This window comes from Cheilinus undulatus, linkage group 20 (assembly GCF_018320785.1).
Source record: "Cheilinus undulatus linkage group 20, ASM1832078v1, whole genome shotgun sequence".
Taxonomy (NCBI): domain Eukaryota; kingdom Metazoa; phylum Chordata; class Actinopteri; order Labriformes; family Labridae; genus Cheilinus; species Cheilinus undulatus.
In genome coordinates, this window is record NC_054884.1 from 3531524 (window position 1) to 3551193 (window position 19670).

Sequence of the window (19670 nt, forward strand, 5' to 3'; positions counted from 1 at the left end):
ATGTGACATAGCCGCTACCGAGGAGTAAACTCCATAGAGAACTGTATAACGCAAACCATGGTGACTGTCGACATGCCAGTACACGACTTTTGTTGTTTTTGAAAAGAAAACAACTCACTGCTGTTCTTTGTTCTTCTTTTAACAAAGAAATGTCATGAACTTCTGATAAAACCGGCGCTTTAGCAGCATCCACGCTAATCTCTTCCACCATAATTGCACCCACCTCTTCTTGCTGCTTGCTTACGCCACGACTCCGCTGCGCCCCAAAGTACTGCCCCTCATCGCTGATTGGTCCTGTCACTTTCTAACCGGGCCCAAATGGTTCAGGCGAGGGCTTTGCAAGATTGATTCACCAGTGAGAAACACAGAAACAGGCGAATGCTTTCCTTGCTTTGCAAGGTTAGCGTTGATGATGAATAAGGTCTTTTTTCACATCTGATAGTCCTGAGGACTTGGTTCGGTTCCAGACTTAAATTGCAACCTTGTTTCACTTCCTATAGTTTGGTTTACATTGCCAATGGTCAAATGAACTGAACCATAAGTTTGTGGCGCTGTCGTCCCAAACAAAGAGCGGCGAAAACAAATAGGAGACAGCGAGTGAACTGGAATATCTGTACCCGTACCAAAGAAAACGAGGAGCCAACATGTAGGCAAGAGAATACAACATGAGGTACTGACATGTTACATCACATTTATAAATCCCTAATTTTTTACACTTTGTGCCACCTTATACCTTTGGTTCACAAGTTGGTCCGCTTGGCTTTCACACCTCAAACAAACAACACCAGGATTTGTTTGGAAGCGAACCAAGACCCCTGATTTTAGGCGGACCAGAGTCTGTGCAAGTTTGTCTGAGCTTTCTCACTACTCCAAACGAACTGGACTATCCAGGAAATTGGATCAGTTTGTTTAAAGTGGACCAAACAGCTCTGGTGTGAATGCGCCTTATGAGAATTGGAGGATTCTGTCTGAAATCAGCGTTGGTTACCTGCTTCTACGATGTACCTTGTTAATGTAAACTGAGTTCTCTGTCCTTTTACCACTATCTGCACACCAAATACCCCACCGGTCAGTCCTCGTCATTTATACACATTTTATGAAACTGTAGCCCATCATGCAAATTCTAAGTTACCATGCCAGATACTTCTCTTGTCTTGAGTGGCAGACAATGTCTTTTAAATTCATACCACTTTTTCTGAATAATGCATCCCTACATCAACAGCACTTTGTGGTGCTGATGTCTCCTTTTGATCACCATTGATGGTGCTGACAGGAGCACATGGACATAAGAGAAAGCTAACAAATGAAGGTAGAGAGATGAGTGCGTCTGCAGCGTTTCAATGAAGTCTCTGTTGTCCACACATCTGCATCCTCTGCAGAGTTCCAGCCTTCATCGTCTTCTTTGTCTCAAATGTGGTGAAGACGACGTCTGCTGCTGTTGGTTTCATCTCCTGCTTTCTCCTCCAGCAACTGCTCAGTCAAATCTGTCAGACAGACAAAGGACAGGCTATTAATACCAGGGCTTGTAAATACTCTGCACTCTCTCTCATACACACACACACACACACTCCTCACTGTTGGCATAACATGTTCCCTTTGGAAACAGCATGCTGAAAGAAATAGCAGCCACACTCATCAGTCCCTGTGTGCATTCAGAAAAAAAGGCACAGCTTTTTCTGAATGCACACAAATAAATGCAGCAGAGTCTGGACTCAGTCACAGCGTGATAAAAAGAACACATTTAAAGGGAAAGCTTGGCGGTATTAGCCTGAACAGAGACAAGAGCCTACGGTGTATTTGATTCCAGTGCCAGCATCAATCACAGTCATGTTTGTTTAAAAGCATCATGTAACGGCTCATGAAGAACCATGTCAAACTGATTTTTCCAGAGCTGTGCTTAGCCAGCGACATGCGAATGATTTAAGCCCAGTTTGGGATAAATTTGCACCCCCGTCCCACTCTAAAGGAGAGGCAACTGTAGCTGCTCACAGTGGAGGGTACTCCAGTAAAAGTCCAGTTACTCTGGTTAAGACTGAAGTAAAAGTTAAAGTACTGGTTGATAAATCTACTCACGTAAAAGTAAAAAGTATTTAATTTCGGGGTGCACAGATGGTCGAGTGGTTTAAGGTGCATCCCGTGTACTTGGTACTTGGTCTATCCACTGTCCTCCTCTATCCAATAAAGACACAAAAAGCCCAAAATAAAACTTAAAAAAAGTATTTATTTTCAAGTTTAATTTAAGTACTGAGCTGATACTAGAGCTGAACGATTTAGCAAAATAACCTAATTCCTTTTTGTTTTCCAGTATTGCATGAGTGATTTGACATGCAATCATTATTTAAGTTCCTCATCTTGTGCATTTTTCAGCAAATAAGCAATCAATTATGGATGCACGATATTGGATTTTTGCAGATATCCGATATGCCAGTGTTTACAGATTTATTTTAGCAGATACCGATATTTAAATATGCTTTTCAGACAAGAAATGTCAGTCCTTTCGGACACACTTGAAGGTTTGAGGATGACCAAGGACACAAACTTTAGTGCTTGAATAACACTTTACAGTTTAAAAGTTTAAAAAATGAGAAAGAATAAAAAATACGTCAACTGACACAGGTCAGTTGGTTCAGCCTAAAATTTATTAGAATATATGGACAAAATTTAATGTCAATATATTCTGAAAATCACAGGAAAAATGTTGGTTTTAAATTTGGGAGAGATTTTGATTTCTGCTGATACCCATATTTGCCTTTTTAAGCCAATCTCTGCCAATACCAGACTGATAATATGGTGCATCCCCAGTTCAATAAATGATTCTATATTATAGCCAATACAGTATTGAACATATTAAACAGAGCCTTCTTTCCTGTAGGCCACTATGTTAACATAACATTGTAACTATCCACACGCCGGTCTGTCATTTACCCTCCCTTTTCCTAATTGGTGAACGGAGTCCGCTCCTGCGAACGGGGACGCCCCAGAATGACGTCACGCTCGTCATGAAAGAAGCCCCCGTGTGTCTGTCTGTGGAAGCCGGTCGCTCACAACCGGACCTCGCGGTAAAATTTGAATTTGATTTGGGTAGTTTAGGCCCTCGTTTAAACACGAATTCGCCTCCGGAAAAACCACCAATTCAAGTCAACTTGTATCTGCTCAACTACTCAACTCAAGTCTGTTCAACCTCAGGAAAAGGTGCAGACAGGAGGAGACTGACACAGATGCTGCCGACTGACAGCTGACAATGAGTTAATGAAAGAGGCTGCCACTTTTTTTATTGCATGACTGCATGGATTCTTTGAACTGAACTGATTTTTTCTTGCTAAAACTGACCTCTATTACGTTTATTAAAATTAAAACAAAAGAAAACTCAAACCACTAAAAACCGTCACAACATGATGGATGAATCAATATCAATAACATTCAGAAAATATTCAGACCCCATTCAGTTTACTCAGTTTTGTTGTGTAGTACGGAGCCCCTTAAGGGACATAGGAGAAAAAAAAATTTAAGCGAGAAAAAAATGAATTTTTAAGGGACATGAAAAAAAATTTAAAATTGGGAGAATTTTTTTTTTTTTTAACAGTTTGCAAGATCTCACAAAAGTATTGCGAGATCTTGCAAAAGTAGATTGAAATGACGTAGCAGTAACTACTTCCGGGTCAAACCAATCAAAAAAACGGAGGGCGAGCATCCGTGGGGGAGATTCATTGAATTTTACTTCAAAATTGGACTAAAATTTAAAGAAATTCAATCCATGCTTAGTTGCAGGAATGCTTTTTGTCTTAGAGAAAGGCATTCGAAGGCATTTTGGGTGAAAAGGGAGTCTTTCATCATAAAACTTCTGACAAAACATCGGACAGCTGTGCGGTACAGATGGGTGTGTGCCAAACACAGAGAGCTAATATTACGAGTAAGTAAAGAAAACGTACAAATGGGTTTGAAAGAGATGGACCCGGGACGGCATTCAGTAAGACAAGTGAATGTCTCTAAATTTTAGGCCACTTTTGAACTTCAGTAAAGTTATAAAGATATTCACCAGCCAGAGTAGGGTGGGTCATACTTTTCCAAAGCCTTGAAGGGGGAAAAGTCCCTTTTGACAGGGGAAACAAAAATGGATAGTGGACTGTGATTGGCTAACTTAAAAACTGACCTAAAACACTGCATGGTGGGAGTCATATGAGAAGGGGTGAAGTGGAAACTGTAGAAATAGAAAGGTCTGGACCGGTATCTCCATTAGCATATCTACTTTGTCAGCACGTTGGCTGACTTTTCATTCCACCTCTAAATTCACTGTTTGTTTTGTTCAGTTCTGTTTTGACCACACATGTGCCCTCATGTTAATCTGTATCACACATTTTGCACACAGCACAGCATCTGCACGCTGAGCTCCGTTGGTTCTCGTCTATTTCAGATGAAAGTGGGTCAGATGCAAATGCATTCATTCAGTCAGTATTTCCCTCATTCACAAGAGTTCTTCTCTGCAGTGCAAAAGGTAGATAAACACTTCATTCAGATGCACAAACTAGAGTCCATGGTAAGGTTTCTCAGCCTCACATCAAACCATCCTTAATCTCACAAGAACTAGATTACCACAGTGATTTATAAGGGACCTGTTCGTGGACAAACAAATAGCAAGAGCTAAAGTTCAAGCAGGAGGAATGTTTCTGCTCATTCTTCGGTCACCACTCATTCACATCTCTCCCTTTTCCGTTCTTTTTCTCTTCCCGCTCTGACGATCAGCTGATTATGGGCATTCACGCCCTTCAGTTCATCAGATTCTGCCACAACCTTGTTTGACCAATCATCATGCACCTGTCAGACTTTAAATCTGTCATTCTCTCTTTCACAGTCAGCCTGTCGTTCTGTGCGGACGCTGTAACCCTCCTCCACCCCAGCCACCTGTGTTCAGTGAATCAGTGTCTAGTCCAGATCCTCACAGGTCCCCTGCTCATCCTGCATAGCTCGGTCTCCTCCTCCATGCCACCTCATTGGTTCCTGGGCAGCGTCTCAGAAGTCTACTCCCCATCTAATCCTGCATCTCTCAACACCACCACCAGAGTCTAGACTCACTTCCCCTTCAGTCATCATGGTGGAGTCTAATCACCAAGGACTTTGCACAATTCTCTTTCATTAAGTTTGTAAAATAAATTATTGTTAAAGTCTCTCCTGATTGAAATATTGTGTATAAATTTACTCCGCTGGGAATAGAGTCACATTGCCCTGACTAGCCGAGCCCACAGAATTGGCTGGGCCCCTGAAAACCCCCCAAATGGGCCCTCCAGGGTTGTGACTTATTGATGATTTTCAGTGCGTGTGTGTTTGATCAGTGGCATTGGAGCTGGCTGTTTCACTATTGTTTTGCCCATTTCTACAAATTTTTTTCCAGTTTTTACCACTTTTAACCTACTTTTGCAATTTTATTTGCATATTTTTGCCTCTTTAACCCATTGTTGCCACTTTTTTAACTGCTTTTCTGCCCAGGTTGCACAGGTGACATCCTATCACAGTACCACGCTGGAATTCACTGAGCTCCTGAGAGCGAGCCATTCTTTCACAAATGTTTGTAGAAACAGTCTGCATGCCTAGGTGATGATTTTATACACCTGTGGACATGGAAGTGATTGGAACACCTGATTTACATCATTTGGATGGGTGAGTGAATACTTTTGGCAATATAGTGTATATCAAAGTCTTCAATGCAATATAATGTATACATTAAAATGTTTGTTTTTAGTTTTAGATTCCTGAAGAAGTTGTAGGTTAAAGTTTTCTGAGTTTAGCTACATTATTTTATACTCTTATTTATGTTCCAGTCTGCTAACATGTCAGTGTATCGCTCTGCTGCTGCAGAAAGCTGTATGGTCCTGAGTGTGGTGTATGTGAATCTTGGGTAAATGCAGGTTTTCTGAGGATTGGTTGTAGGAGAGTTGGAGTTGGAGGCCTGCGTCTGCTAGCAGGGTGTTCAAACTAAAGAGCAGCAAAAAAACTCCAAGTGTTCTACTGTTAGCATTCACAGGACAGCAGAAGGCAGCAGTCAGCTACTTCATGATGAAGTCTGGGAGCAATCTAAAATTTCAGACATCCTCGTCTGTCACTGTTTTTCCACACTGCAGAAAAACAAACACGGTTTGTGCTCAACAGCTTCTCCAGATGGCGTCAGCTTTATTAAGGCTGATGAGCTAAAGAAACATTTAAGTGATAAATTTAATGTTACAGGCAGGATTCAAGCTTATTTCTGACTTCTACTCTGAGTCCCTCTGGAACAGCTTTATCAGTAAAAATGAATAAATACAGAACATCACTCAGTGTCAAGCAGATTCATTTAATTGCTTTTATACCAGCTGTCTGAGGCTCATCTTAGTTTTAGTGTAGCATCGGTAGCATCAGTCCATTCTGTCTCTCTCCTGCTCTGTCAGTCACTGTGACTGTGGATGTGCACGCAGGGACCAAGAGGATGAAGGCATCTTATGCAGCCATTCTTCTCTGCAAAAACTGCTCAAGCTCTGTCAGGTTGATCAGGGATCAGGTGTGAACAGCCCTCTTCACGTCCAGACACAAATCGTCTATTGGATTGAGGTCTGGGCACTCCAGAACATTCACATTTAAAACTGTCTGACTGGAAAATAAATCTTCTCCAAAGCTGTACTTCTCATGCAGATTGTCCACCAGGATTTTCTTATATTTTGCTACATTCATTTTGCCCTCCACCTTTACAATCATTCCAGGATCACCGGCTGAGAAGCATCCCCACATCGTGATGCTGCCACAGCAAGGATAGCGTGTTGGGGTGATGTCAGTATTTGGCGTCTTGTCTGATGTCAAAAAAGGTAAATTTTGGAACTTTCTTCCTCTTGACCATGGAGTCTCCTGCATGCCTTTTAATGAACTCTAGTCCAGATTGAAACCTGAGTTTTCTCCAACAGTGTCTTTCTCTTTGCCACTCTCCCATAAAGCTCTGACTGGTGAAGAACCCGGCCAAATTGCATAAAATATAAAGAACATAATATTTCATTGAAAATTCTTAAACATATTTTTAAGTATCTAATGAAAAATACCCAAAAATTTCTTTAGATAATCCTCACATTTCAGTGAAACTCGGGTATAAAGCCTTAACATTATGATTGAAAAAACTCCCTAAAAATTCCATGCAAATACCTGAAAGATTTCACACAAATTCCCCAAATATAAAAGCAAATTCTCCCATAAAATTTCTTGCAAATTCCAGAAATTTACTAAAACATTTTCCAAATTTCATGAACATGATGGAAACATCCAAAAGCCCCTGAAATTTTCCTGAAAATTTAAAAGGACACCTCCCCCCTCAAAAAATCACTCCATTTTCCTCTAAATTTGGTGATAAAATTTCCATATTCACATGAAAATACTAGAAAGAAAAAGAGAATTGAAATTAATTGAATTACACAAACATAACCTCTAAATTTCCATAAAACACCTGATGACTTCCAAGCAAATTCCCTGAAATATCCAAACAGCAAATGATCCCATCATTGGACATTCTGGACAATCAACTCATCTATTCTGACACCAGAAATGATTACTGTGATCACGGGAAGCCAAAATATAATGTCCTCATATGTGGACGCAGGGTCTTAGGAGGACATGGTCTCCCACAGTCCTTCTGGTGAACTCTAGTCCAGATAGAATCTGAGTTTTCTTCAACAGTGTCTTTCTCTTTGCCACTCTCCCATAAAGCTCTGACTGGTGAAGAACCAACAGTTGTTGTCTGCAGAGTCTCTCCATCTCAGCTGCTGAAGCTTGGATCTCCTTCAGAGTAGTCACAGGTGTCTTGGTGTCCTCTCTCACTAGTCTCCTTCTTGCACGCTCACTCAGTTTGTGAGGACGGTCTGATTCAGGCAGATTTACACATGTGACATAGTCCTTCATTTCTACATGATGGATTTAACTGAACTCTGGGGGATGTTCAGAGACTTGGAAATATTTCTGCACCCATCCCCTGGATTCAATGACCTGTTCTCTGAGTTGCTTGGTGTGTTCTTTTGTCTTCATGGTGTAATGGTAGCCAGGAATACTTATTAACCAGTGTGTTCACTGCACTCAGGTGTTCAACATTTCACTAATTAAAGAGGGTTTTTTCTTTCAAAAGCCATTTATATTAACCATGATTGATTTATAAATTCAAGGCCCGTGGTGCAGTTACACCCGGCCCTCGAGATCATATTTCTATTCTAACTGGCCCACCAGTATGAGGTCTGCAGATTTCCTCCTGTAGAAAATGTAAATTTTACCTTGTTGGTTTGAAATATCCTTTTTAGTCATCCACATTTGAAAAAGGAAAAAGAAAAAATATTCATTAAAAAGCCAAGAAGCCAAGAAAGTCATGAAATTAGTTTTTATTTTCGTGTCAAATTTTCAATTTTGCATCTCAAAATTAAAACTTACACTTATGATTTTGTCTTTGAATTTCTTATTTTGACCTTTTAGAATGACATTTTAAAATTTCAAGTGACCTTTTCAACTCATGATTTTGAATTTTATCCCACATTTTTGCCTTTTTAAACTCCTAACCTAGACTTTTAATCCTGTATTTCGCCCTTTAAAAACTCAGATTAAAATTTAGAACCTATGATTTGAATTTTATCTCATATTTTTACCTTTCATACTAATGATTTAAAATCCTATGTCACATATTGACCTTTAAAACGATTTTATCTCTTTTTTCCTTCTAAACTCATGATTTCAACTTTTTATCTCATATGTTTACCTTTAAAATCAGATTTTTTTAATATCTTATTTTGACCTTTGAAACTAATTATTTTAACTTTGATTTCTTATTTTTACCTTTTAAACTCATGATTTCAAATTTTATATCGTATTTTGATGTTTAAAACTTGTGTTTTTTTTATTTTATGTCATATTTTGACCTATAAAACTTATTTCAAATTTGTTTTTAATATTTTTTCCTTTTAAAAACTTAATTTTGAATTTCAATTTCATGCTTTGATATCTTAACTAACACATTTGTCTTTTTATCTCAGATTTTGAGACTTTATAAATGTATAATTAAGATTTTTTTTAATGTCAAAATCATCTATCATCAGTTATGTTTTTCCATATTTCATTATGGTTGAATGTTGACCCTGTCCCTCAGGTTAGATCTGAATTCAGAATCTGGACCCTGCTGTGATTGAGTTTGACACCCCTGGTCTAAGGGGTTAAATACACGTATGCCTGTAGCTGCAACCTCATTCTCCTTAAAGGACCCTGATTGGTCTTTTTGCTTTTAAAGGGCATGATTGTCAGAGGAGATCTGCAAGATGGATCTGCCTGCTGACACAAACACGTCGGGAATCTTTAGATATTTCTAATTTTTTAAACTCTTTTCAGTTGTTTAATCTGTCAGACAGATCTGGTGTCTAGGTTTTTTCTCAATAAAACTTGCATTGGGTTAGTAACTCTTGCCCTGTAGTAGGAAGTTATCACAAACTTAGACTGATTTTTTATCCTAAATGTATTGAACTTTTTGTTTCTGTTTTTAATAGTGAGGCTGATTTGACAGAAAAGAACCGATGGTTTTTAAATTGTGTGCAGAAATCTCTGCAGCACAGAGGTGCTATTTGTTCTGCAGAACAGCTCCACCAGCTTTTGAAACCTTGCATGTGTGTGTGTGTGTGTGTTTAGTGAATTGGTGTCTTTATGACTCATTGCTACAGTTTGAGCAGGTTTAAAAGCCAGACAACCTTTTTGTGAATCAGACCCACAGGTGGAAAAAAAAAAAATCTGTGACCAGAGACAGCAGCGACCTCGCTTTGCTTCACGCTCAGACTGACATGGGTGAAATCATCCGCCTGAATTTATAAAAGCAACGAGGCATTTCTTCCTGCTTCCCTCACGTTCTGAAGAAAATCCATCATAATATATTTATAATATATCATAATGTATTCATAATGTATGTCGGCTAAGGGTGCTGAGTTTATGAGACTGTTCTGTTGAACCTTCAGTCTGAGTGCAAATCTTTTTTAGCTTTTTTATCAACAGAAATCTCATCCAGTTCCTCCACACTGTGTTTACTAAATAAACACTGCTAAAATCAGTGCTGCAGTGTTGGAATTCACTGATAAATCTGCAGCCAGCTTGTATGACTCATTAAGCAGTGGTACCATTCATCATGCAAAGAAAAGGAAAAGAGACGATGAAGGAGGCAGCAAAAAGAACATTTTAACCACAGCAACCTTTCACATTCTTAAGAGACTCATAACTATAATGTTTAAGTTTATTCACTCTTTATAAGCAACAGATTCAACAAACATGGGTGTCCCTGTGGGCAGTTTTATTTCAGTTTCTCCCTGCCAGATCCAACTTTACAGAACAGCACCATCTTATGCTCATAACACCTCAAAATCAATACAGTTCAATAGCATTCACTCGACTGTCCCCTGGTGAAATTCATCTCAGACTTTAAAGGGGACATATTTTACCCCTTAAAGACAAGTTTATATCAGTCTCAGAGTCTCCAAAACATATCTGTAAAGTGTTGCTGAGAAAAAAACACTCCAGTATTGGATTTTTGCACATCTAAAAAGTCCTCTGTTTCAGCCCTGCTCAGAACGAGCTGTTTCTGTGTCTTTAAATGTTAATGAGTTGCCTGACTCCACCCTCTTTCCAGAAAATGGGTGTGGCTTAATGGATGTGGCTCACCCATAGACTGTGCGTTTGTCCAAAGAATTGGACAAACGCCATGTGACGTCAGTCGTCTGCTTACAAAAGGCGGAGTAAAACGGCTTTTGAAGCCAATCAGTGGAGGCTACCATATTGAAATCACGGTCTCAACCGAACTTTGGATCAACCTAACAGCCTGCCCACCAAGCGCGACTTTCACAACTTTCTTCCAAGCGGGGACAGCCAACCGAGCCTGGGGGTGGGGCTAACTCCAGGCCGGGAGCACATATTTTTGTTAAAAAGCCTGAAAAAGAGAGTTTTGCATAATATGTCCCCTTTAATCTCCCATGGCACATCAGAGGCAGTTTCATCCCGCCTGTGTGTAGCACTGAAAATACCAGTGATGGGTGAGCTACTTGAGAAAATACAGAGAGCTAAGCACCGAGATACTCTACAGATATCCAGTCAAGGTTTGCAGGACAGTTTGGCTCTTTGCCAGACGATCCAGAACAGACTGCACGCAGCCAGACTCCGGTCTCATAGGGCTGCCAGGAGGCCTAACCCTAACCAAACACCAAACAAGAGTCAATGGCAGAATCAGCTGTTTTGCATTGGCAGAGAAGATTTGGCAAATTTTTCATGGGCGCAACCCACATGCTCAGCTCTGCTGCTCATCCCACAAATGCATGTTCCTTACAATATGTGTGTATATATGTGTGGGGGTGTGTGTGTGTGTGTGTTGTGGTGGTGGTGGTGGTGGTGGTGGTGGTGGGGGTTGCTTGAATTGCTGATTGCTTTTTCTGTTTTTTTTAATCTTCTGTAAAGCACATTGAGTTTACGCCTGTATGAAATGTGCTTTACAAATAAAGTTGATTTGATTTGATTTACAAATGTAGCTCCATTTAAAATGAAAATAAACAGGCTTTCCAACATATATAATTTATCGCCAAGAAGCTCTGTTACACCAGAGAAATAATCTACCAAACACAAATTTCCTTACATTTTGTGCTAAGTTTAGATTAAGTCAGAGATCCTGGGTGCGCTGGTCTCATTTTAAAACAGGCTGCAGCCTGAAATGTTACAAGAACGTTCAACAACCACAGAGTGATCTTTTCACAGTTTACCTAAAGTAAGAAGTGGATGAATGACTAGGTACAATTCAGAGAATCAGCTGATCTAAAGCTTTGTATTCACAAAACTTCAGCATCAATTTAGTTTCACGTCCATCACAGATAGACCAGGCTGACGGAGCCTCAGGCTCTGCTTTGTGCTCTTTAAATCAGGTCCAGTTAAACATCAGGAAACTTAATTTGTGGCCAGATACCAGTATCCACAGACTAGGACACAGCCTGGATCACTGTTGAAGTATCCCTGATTGAAGCAGATATTAGTCCATTTTTTCTACCGATTTCGGTGCTCCTCACAGAGACCTACGTGTTTTGCAGCCTGGAGCCGAGCGGTCGCTGACGTGACGTCAGTGCCATCCCCTGTTGTTGTGTGTGTAGCTCCACCTATCTGGGACGGAGAGGTAAGATTGGTACTTCTACAGAAGGGTGTCCAAAACTGGGATGGTACTGGTTGGGTTTTTGGTACTCTTTCCAACTGTTGCTTTATGGAAACGGAAAAAATTGTTTGTTGAATTTGCAACATTAGGAGGTCATATTAACCAAAATCAAAGCTATTTCAATCAAAACAGGCCAAGTTCCATGTTAACATAGGAGCCCTTCTCTGATATCACCTTCACTATTCTTGCATCCATTGAACTTGTGAGTTTGGAGAGTTTCTGCTTGAATTTCTTTGCAGGATGTCAGAATATCCTCCCAGAGCTGCTGTTCTGATGTGAACTGCCTCCCACCCTCATAGATCTTTAGCTTGAGGATGCTGCAAAGGTTCTCAGTAGGGTTAAAGGTCAGGGGAGGATGGGGGCCACACCATGAGTTTCTCTCCTTTTATGCCCATAGCAGCCAATGACACAGAGGGATTCTTTGCAGCATGAGATGGTTCATTGTCATGCATGAAAATCATTTTGCTACAGAAGGCACGGTTCTTCTTTTTGTACCATGGAAGAAAGCGGTCAGTCAGAAACTCTAGATACTTTGCCGAGGTCATTTTCTCACCTTCAGGGACCCTAAAGGGGCCTACCAGCTCTCTCCCCATGATTCTGGCCCAAAACATGACTCCGCCCCCTCCTTGCTGTCGTCACAGCCTTGTTGGGACATGGTGGCCATCCACCAACCATCCACTACTCCTCCATCTGGACCATCCAGGGTTGCACGGCATTCATCAGTAAACAAGACTGTTTGAAAATGAGTCTTCATGTGTTTCTGGGCCCACTGCAACCGTTTCTGCTTGTGAGCATTGGTTAGGGGAGGCTGAATAGTAGGTTTATACACGACTGCAAGCCTCTGGAGGATCCTACACCTTGAGGTTGGTGGGACTCCAGAGGCACCAGCAGCTTCAAATACCTGTTTGCTGCTTTGTAATGACATTTTAGCAGCTGCTTTCTTAATCTGATGAATTTGTCTGTCAGAAACCTTCCTCATTATGCCTTTATCTGCAGGAACCCGTCTGTGCTCTGAATCAGACACAAATTTCTTCACAGTACGATGATCACACTGAAGTTTTCCTGAAATATTGAATGTTTTCATACCTTGTCCAAGACATTGCACTACTGAGTTACAAGACATTCAATGTTTATAACACTAAAGTTAAATTTGCATAATAATTTGGAATGCAGTCGTAGCATTAAACCATAATAGTTACTACTGCTAAATAAAGAGAGTGAGTCAAATGTAAAAACAGTAGGAATACCAGCTCACAGTCTTCAGGTCAGACTGGCTTCATCTTCATTTAATGACCCGGAGTTTAACAGGAATCTGTTTTCCATCTTAACTCTGAAAAGTTTCTTTAGTTCAGGATTAAAACAAAGTTTGAATCGGCCATCTTAGTTTCTGCTTGGATGGTCGGCTTTGTCTGCTCATCGCCTTGGATAGTGGGCTAACTCCCTCCTCCTCCTCCCTTATTTGCAGTATGAAATCTCACATAAGTCATGTCCCACTGGGCACAAAGAGAAGAAATGAGCCCTCACTTCCTGTCCTTAGTAGCAGAACGCTGAGGCTATTTCACACAGTGCTGTAAGAGAATCAATGTGTGGTTATGCTTCTCTAGAGGCTGGAGCATCTTTAAGGGCAGGGGTGTCAAACTCAGTCACAGAAGGGGCCTGATTCTGAATTATGGTCTAACCTGAAGGCCTAACAGGGTCCACATTTAACCAAACTGCCAAACTAATTTTTCACCAGTAATATATTAATTAGCTGAAAAGTCCAAATGATAAGTTAAAAGGCTCAAAATCTGATATAAAAGTCAAACTTATTTTCCTTTTTTCAAAAAGTCAAAACATGAAATTAGATGTTAAAATAATGCTCTAAAAAGGCAAATTTATAAAAACAAGAAAGTCACAATCTCCTTTTCAAGACAAAGATAAGGCTTAAAATTGAAAATGGTGCATTTAAAAGGTCAAAATATCACATAAAAAGTCAAAATAATAAATTGAAAAAATCAAAATATGAGATAAAAAATCAAAATAACCAATCAAAAATGGTCAAAATATGAAATAAAAGTCCAAATAATAAATTGGAAAGGTGAAAATATGAGATAAAATCAAAATTATAAATTAAAAAGGACAAGATATTTGATAATAATTTAAAAAAAAAAAAAATCAATTGAAAATGGTCAAAATATAAAATAAAAGTCCAAATAATAGATTGAAGTCAGAATTGTACAATGCAAAATTGAAAATATTGAAACACAAATGAATTTGTTGCCCCACATTTCTTTTTATCTAGTTTTTTTTTTTTGCTCTTTTTTTTAAACATTTTTATGACTCAAGGATATTTCATACCATCATGGCTGAGTTTACATTTTTATTCTGGGGGAAATCTGCAGACCTCATATTTTCAGCCCATTTATAATAAGAATCGGATATGATCTTGCGGACCGGTAGTAACTGTGCCACGGGCCAGATTTGGCCCCCGGGCCTTGAGTTTAACACCCCTGTTTTCGGGGATAAGATGCCGACTGTGTTTCTCGTCATGTTTAGAAAAAAGAGACCTGAATAACTTTGCTCTCCATTCCTCGGTCCAGCCGTTCATCTGTCACCTTTTGACTTGGGATTGCAATGCATCTGGCCATGAGCCCCGCCATTAACGTCTTTCTTTCATTACCCACTCCATCCCTTCTCATTTTCTCCGCTGTCTGTTCCGCCAGGCCTCCTTCGCGCTCACAGTGACAGCCAAACCACCTCACAGCCCACTTGGCAGCAGCCTCCAGGCGATGAGGTGCACATTTGCCCCTCTTTGCCAAGGCTCCATCATCAAAAGCTCATCAAAGACATGAGTGGATCTCAATATGCTGAGGAAGTAAGGGTTCATTGACTGTGAGTGGTTGCTTCCTCCATTTCCTGTAACCCCACGGACATAAATTATTCAGGCAGTTCAAAAAAAGATGCAACCTTTGCTTTCCTGCCTACATGCTGCATTCTTATATTTTTAAAGATTTTTAAGTGTTGGTGAGAGCGCTCCGCTACTACAGGGATTCCATTAGTGCAAAGTTAAGCACATGAGCAGTGCAGGGGTGTAACTCCAGCATGTCAGTGCCAGGATAAAGATTTACAAGGTAATTATTCCAGTTATCAGAGTTGTTCTTGCAACTTGCTGCACACCCTGGACCACATTTGAACATGGAGTGCAGCCAGTTTGGACTGAAACGTGTCTTTTGAGATCCAACAAGATAAATGATTGCTATTTATTCAGACATGAGTTCGATATTTGCAGAATGTCGGGGTAACAAACAGAGTTTGGCTTTAGGGCTTGTGAGTCAGTGCCGCTGGTCTTCAAGCTGTTGCGGCTCCTGCTTCTTGCCTGCTCCGTCTCTGGCAGGACAGACAGGCCTGGCTTATCCTCCCTGGCTTAACACACTGCACACTGGCTGCTTCTTATCTTAGCTTTGCAGCCCTCTGGGTCCTCATCCCCACATGCAATTACACCAGCAGACACACACCACTAATAATGACCGTATGTTGATGCTGTGTGTGCACACATCCTCTGTTGTTTGAATTGTGGATTTCTTTTCAGACGTTTGCCTTTATTGTACATTTTTAAGTTAATATTTTAAAGCACAAAAGTGGTGACAGACTTTACTCATTATAATGACCCGTACTTGCATTCATCTCAGATCTCGTCCCTCCTTGCTGATATTTGTAAATGGATGAGGGAACGTCACCTTCAGCTCAGCCAGTCCTGCTGTGAAACCTCAGATCAATATCCAGCCTGGATCAAATAAACTCCTGCCCACTAAGTCTGCCAGAAGTCAGGGTGTCATGACTGATGAGCAGCAAACCTTCCAGGTTCTTGTGGCCTTGATTGCTCGGTCCTGCCAATTTGCTCTCTATAACATCAAGAGGATCAGACCCTACCTACAGTGGCCGAGAAGGGTCACAACACATGCAAATGCCACAACACTTGCATATTCAGAAAACACCTGGATCGATGTTACAACATGTGCCCTGCAAATGCCGAAACACCCTGTAAACTCAGAAAACACCCACAAACTCAGAAAATACACGCAAACTCAAAAAAACACCTGGATCAATGTTATAACATGTGCCCTGCAAATGCCGAAACACCCTGTAAACTCAGAAAACACCAGCAAACTCAGAAAATACCAGCAAACTCAGAAAATACCAGCAAACTCAGAAAATACACGCAAACTCAGAAAACACCAGCAAACTCAGAAAATACACGCAAACTCAAAAAACACACACAAACTCAGAAAACACCAGCAAACTCAGAAAATACACGCAAACTCAAAAAACACACAAACTCAGAAAACACCAGCAAACTCAGAAAACACACACAAACTCAGAAAACACCAGCAAACTCAGAAAACACACAAACTCAGAAAATACCAGCAAACTCAGAAAATACACGCAAACTCAAAAAAACACCTGGATCAATGTTATAACATGTGCCCTGCAAATGCCGAAACACCCTGTAAACTCAGAAAATACCAGCAAACTCAGAAAATACCTGCAAACTCAGAAAACACCAGCAAACTCAGAAAACACACAAACTCAGAAAATACCTGCAAACTCAGAAAATACACGCAAACTCAGAAAATACACGCAAACTCAGAAAACACCAGCAAACTCAGAAAACACACAAACTCAGAAAATACCTGCAAACTCAGAAAATACACGCAAACTCAGAAAATACACACAAACTCAGAAAATACACGCAAACTCAGAAAACACCAGCAAACTCAGAAAACACACAAACTCAGAAAACACCAGCAAACTCAGAAAATACACGCAAACTCAAAAAACACACAAACTCAGAAAACACCAGCAAACTCAGAAAACACACACAACTCAGAAAACACCAGCAAACTCAGAAAACACACAAACTCAGAAAATACCAGCAAACTCAGAAAATACCAGCAAACTCAGAAAATACACGCAAACTCAAAAAAACACCTGGATCAATGTTATAACATGTGCCCTGCAAATGCCGAAACACCCTGTAAACTCAGAAAACACCAGCAAACTCAGAAAATACCTGCAAACTCAGAAAATACCTGCAAACTCAGAAAATACCTGCAAACTCAGAAAATACACGCAAACTCAAAAAACACACACAAACTCAGAAAACACCAGCAAACTCAGAAAATACACACAAACTCAGAAAACACCAGCAAACTCAGAAAATACACGCAAACTCAGAAAACACCAGCAAACTCAGAAAATACACGCAAACTCAGAAAACACCAGCAAACTCAGAAAATACCTGCAAACTCAGAAAATACACGCAAACTCAAAAAATACACACAAACTCAGAAAACACCAGCAAACTCAGAAAATACACGCAAACTCAAAAAACACACAAACTCAGAAAACACCAGCAAACTCAGAAAACACCAGCAAACTCAGAAAATACACGCAAACTCAAAACACACACAAACTCAGAAAACACCAGCAAACTCAGAAAACACACAAACTCAGAAAATACCAGCAAACTCAGAAAATACCAGCAAACTCAGAAAATACCAGCAAACTCAGAAAATACCAGAAAACTCAGAAAATACCAGCAAACTCAGAAAACAACTGCAAACTGCGAAAACACCTGCAAACTCAGAAAACACTCTTAAAATATCAAATTTAAAACTCTAATCATTGCTTTCAAAGCAGTTTCCAAAACTGCCCCTGTTTACCTGGACTCCGTCAGGTCTACACTCCCTCTAGCTCGCTACGCTCAGGGTCAGTGTGTTTTCTGGCAGATCCATTTCCTGGTTGAAACCAGACTCAAAAAAATGGGAGAAAATCACATTATTCTGTTTTTTGTTTTAACCAAAAATGGAAAAACGAGACATTTTTGTTTGTTTTTTCAATTCCGTTATTTTGTTTTCTTCATTAAATGAAATACTTGAGGAAAAGGAAATCATGTGACCCGTTGTTGAAAGTGAGCTTTTCAAAATAAAAGCCTCCATGTGAAACAAGAGCCATCTATTGTGTCTAAAGGACAATTGAATTCCTCCAGTGTGACATTTTTGTCAAAACTGAGTTGGTTTTGGTCCTTGATTTGAACAGTGGGTCTTCTATTTCCTACAGACTTGATGAGGAGTCAGAATCAATAGTAGCTGTTTATAGGAGTATGGACACAATGTACAACAGGGGTCAAGGCACTCTAAACAGCTGGAATGATTACCTCCAGGGGTTTGCCTGTCAGGATGTCAGTGATCCACATGCACAGTGAGGCATGAAGTCCCAGGTTCCTGAGCTTTGTAGAGAGCCTGAAAGGAACAGTGATGTTATCAGAGAGCTGTATTCACTGAACACTAATGAACAAAAGCTCCTTTTCAGATATTCCAGCATGGAGGATTGTAGCTGTATTTTTCTGCACCTCTACCCACCACACCCTATTCTAGATTATAATTTTCCAACTAATGTGTGGTCTGAAACCATGGCTTAGACATAGGAACCAACAATATAGTGATTTTTTTTTAAAATACAGTTTTTAAGACTATTAAAGTTACAGTTTAGTTGGCTTCTCTGCAGCCAATTAACACTTTGCACACAATCAATGGGATTACAACTATATCAGCCTCAGCACTATCCAGAGGTTGGGTTCAACTTTGACTGGTCGTCAGTCAGTCACAGCATTCATATAAAGAGACAGACAAGCAGCTCAGCATTCACACCTGCAGTCAATTAAGAGACAATTTTTGAATTTTTAAGCCATATTTTGACCTTTTCAATTCATAGTTTTGAATATTTATCTTATTTTGACCTTCAAGATTCACAATTTTAAATTTTTAGTAAGATTTTGACCTTTTAAACTCATGATGTTGAATTTAATCTTCCATTTTGACCTTTTTAGCTCCTTACTTTGACTTTCAATTTAGAATGTGACCTTTTCAATCTTTCAATCAATCTTCAATCTTGAAATTTGAGTCATATTTTGACCTCTGAAACTCAACAGTTAAGAATTTATACACTTTGATGTTTCAAACCTATGATTTTTAATTTTTAACTCAAGATTTGACTATCAAAAATGCTGATTTCCAATTCTATCTTATTTTCGTTTTCATTTAAAAAAATGATTTTGACTTTAAATGCCATGTTTTGACTTTTTGAGCTACTAGGTTTTACTTTTCATCTCAGATTTTGAGCTTTTAAACTTTTTTTTTTTAATAACTTTTTAAAATCTCTAAAGTATTTATCAGTGCTAAGGTTTTTTCCCCTCATAATTCATTGCTGGTGAAAATGAGGTTTGTGGTTGAATGTTGACCCTGTTTGGCCCTCAGGTTAGACCACAATTCAGAATTCGGCCCCTGCTGTGATTGAGTCTGACACCGCTGATGTAAAATAAGAACATGCTGCTCAACGCAGACAGACCCTGCCTGACTGGGATTTGAACCACAACCCTTCTTTCTAAGAGGCAGTAGCGCTCATCCCTTCACCACCATGCAGCCCTTTT

At 39.8% G+C, this 19670-nt stretch overlaps 1 protein-coding gene across 1 annotated transcript in view; it reads right to left on the bottom strand.

Annotated features, from left to right (window-relative positions):
* Positions 1-851: 851 nt before the first annotated feature.
* Positions 852-19670, bottom strand: part of LOC121528246 (urotensin-2 receptor) — an 87444-nt gene continuing 68625 nt past the window's right edge. The window contains exon 4 of the mRNA XM_041815577.1: positions 852-1484. The gene's annotated coding sequence lies outside the window, so the exon portion shown is untranslated. The remainder of the gene's footprint in view (positions 1485-19670) is intronic.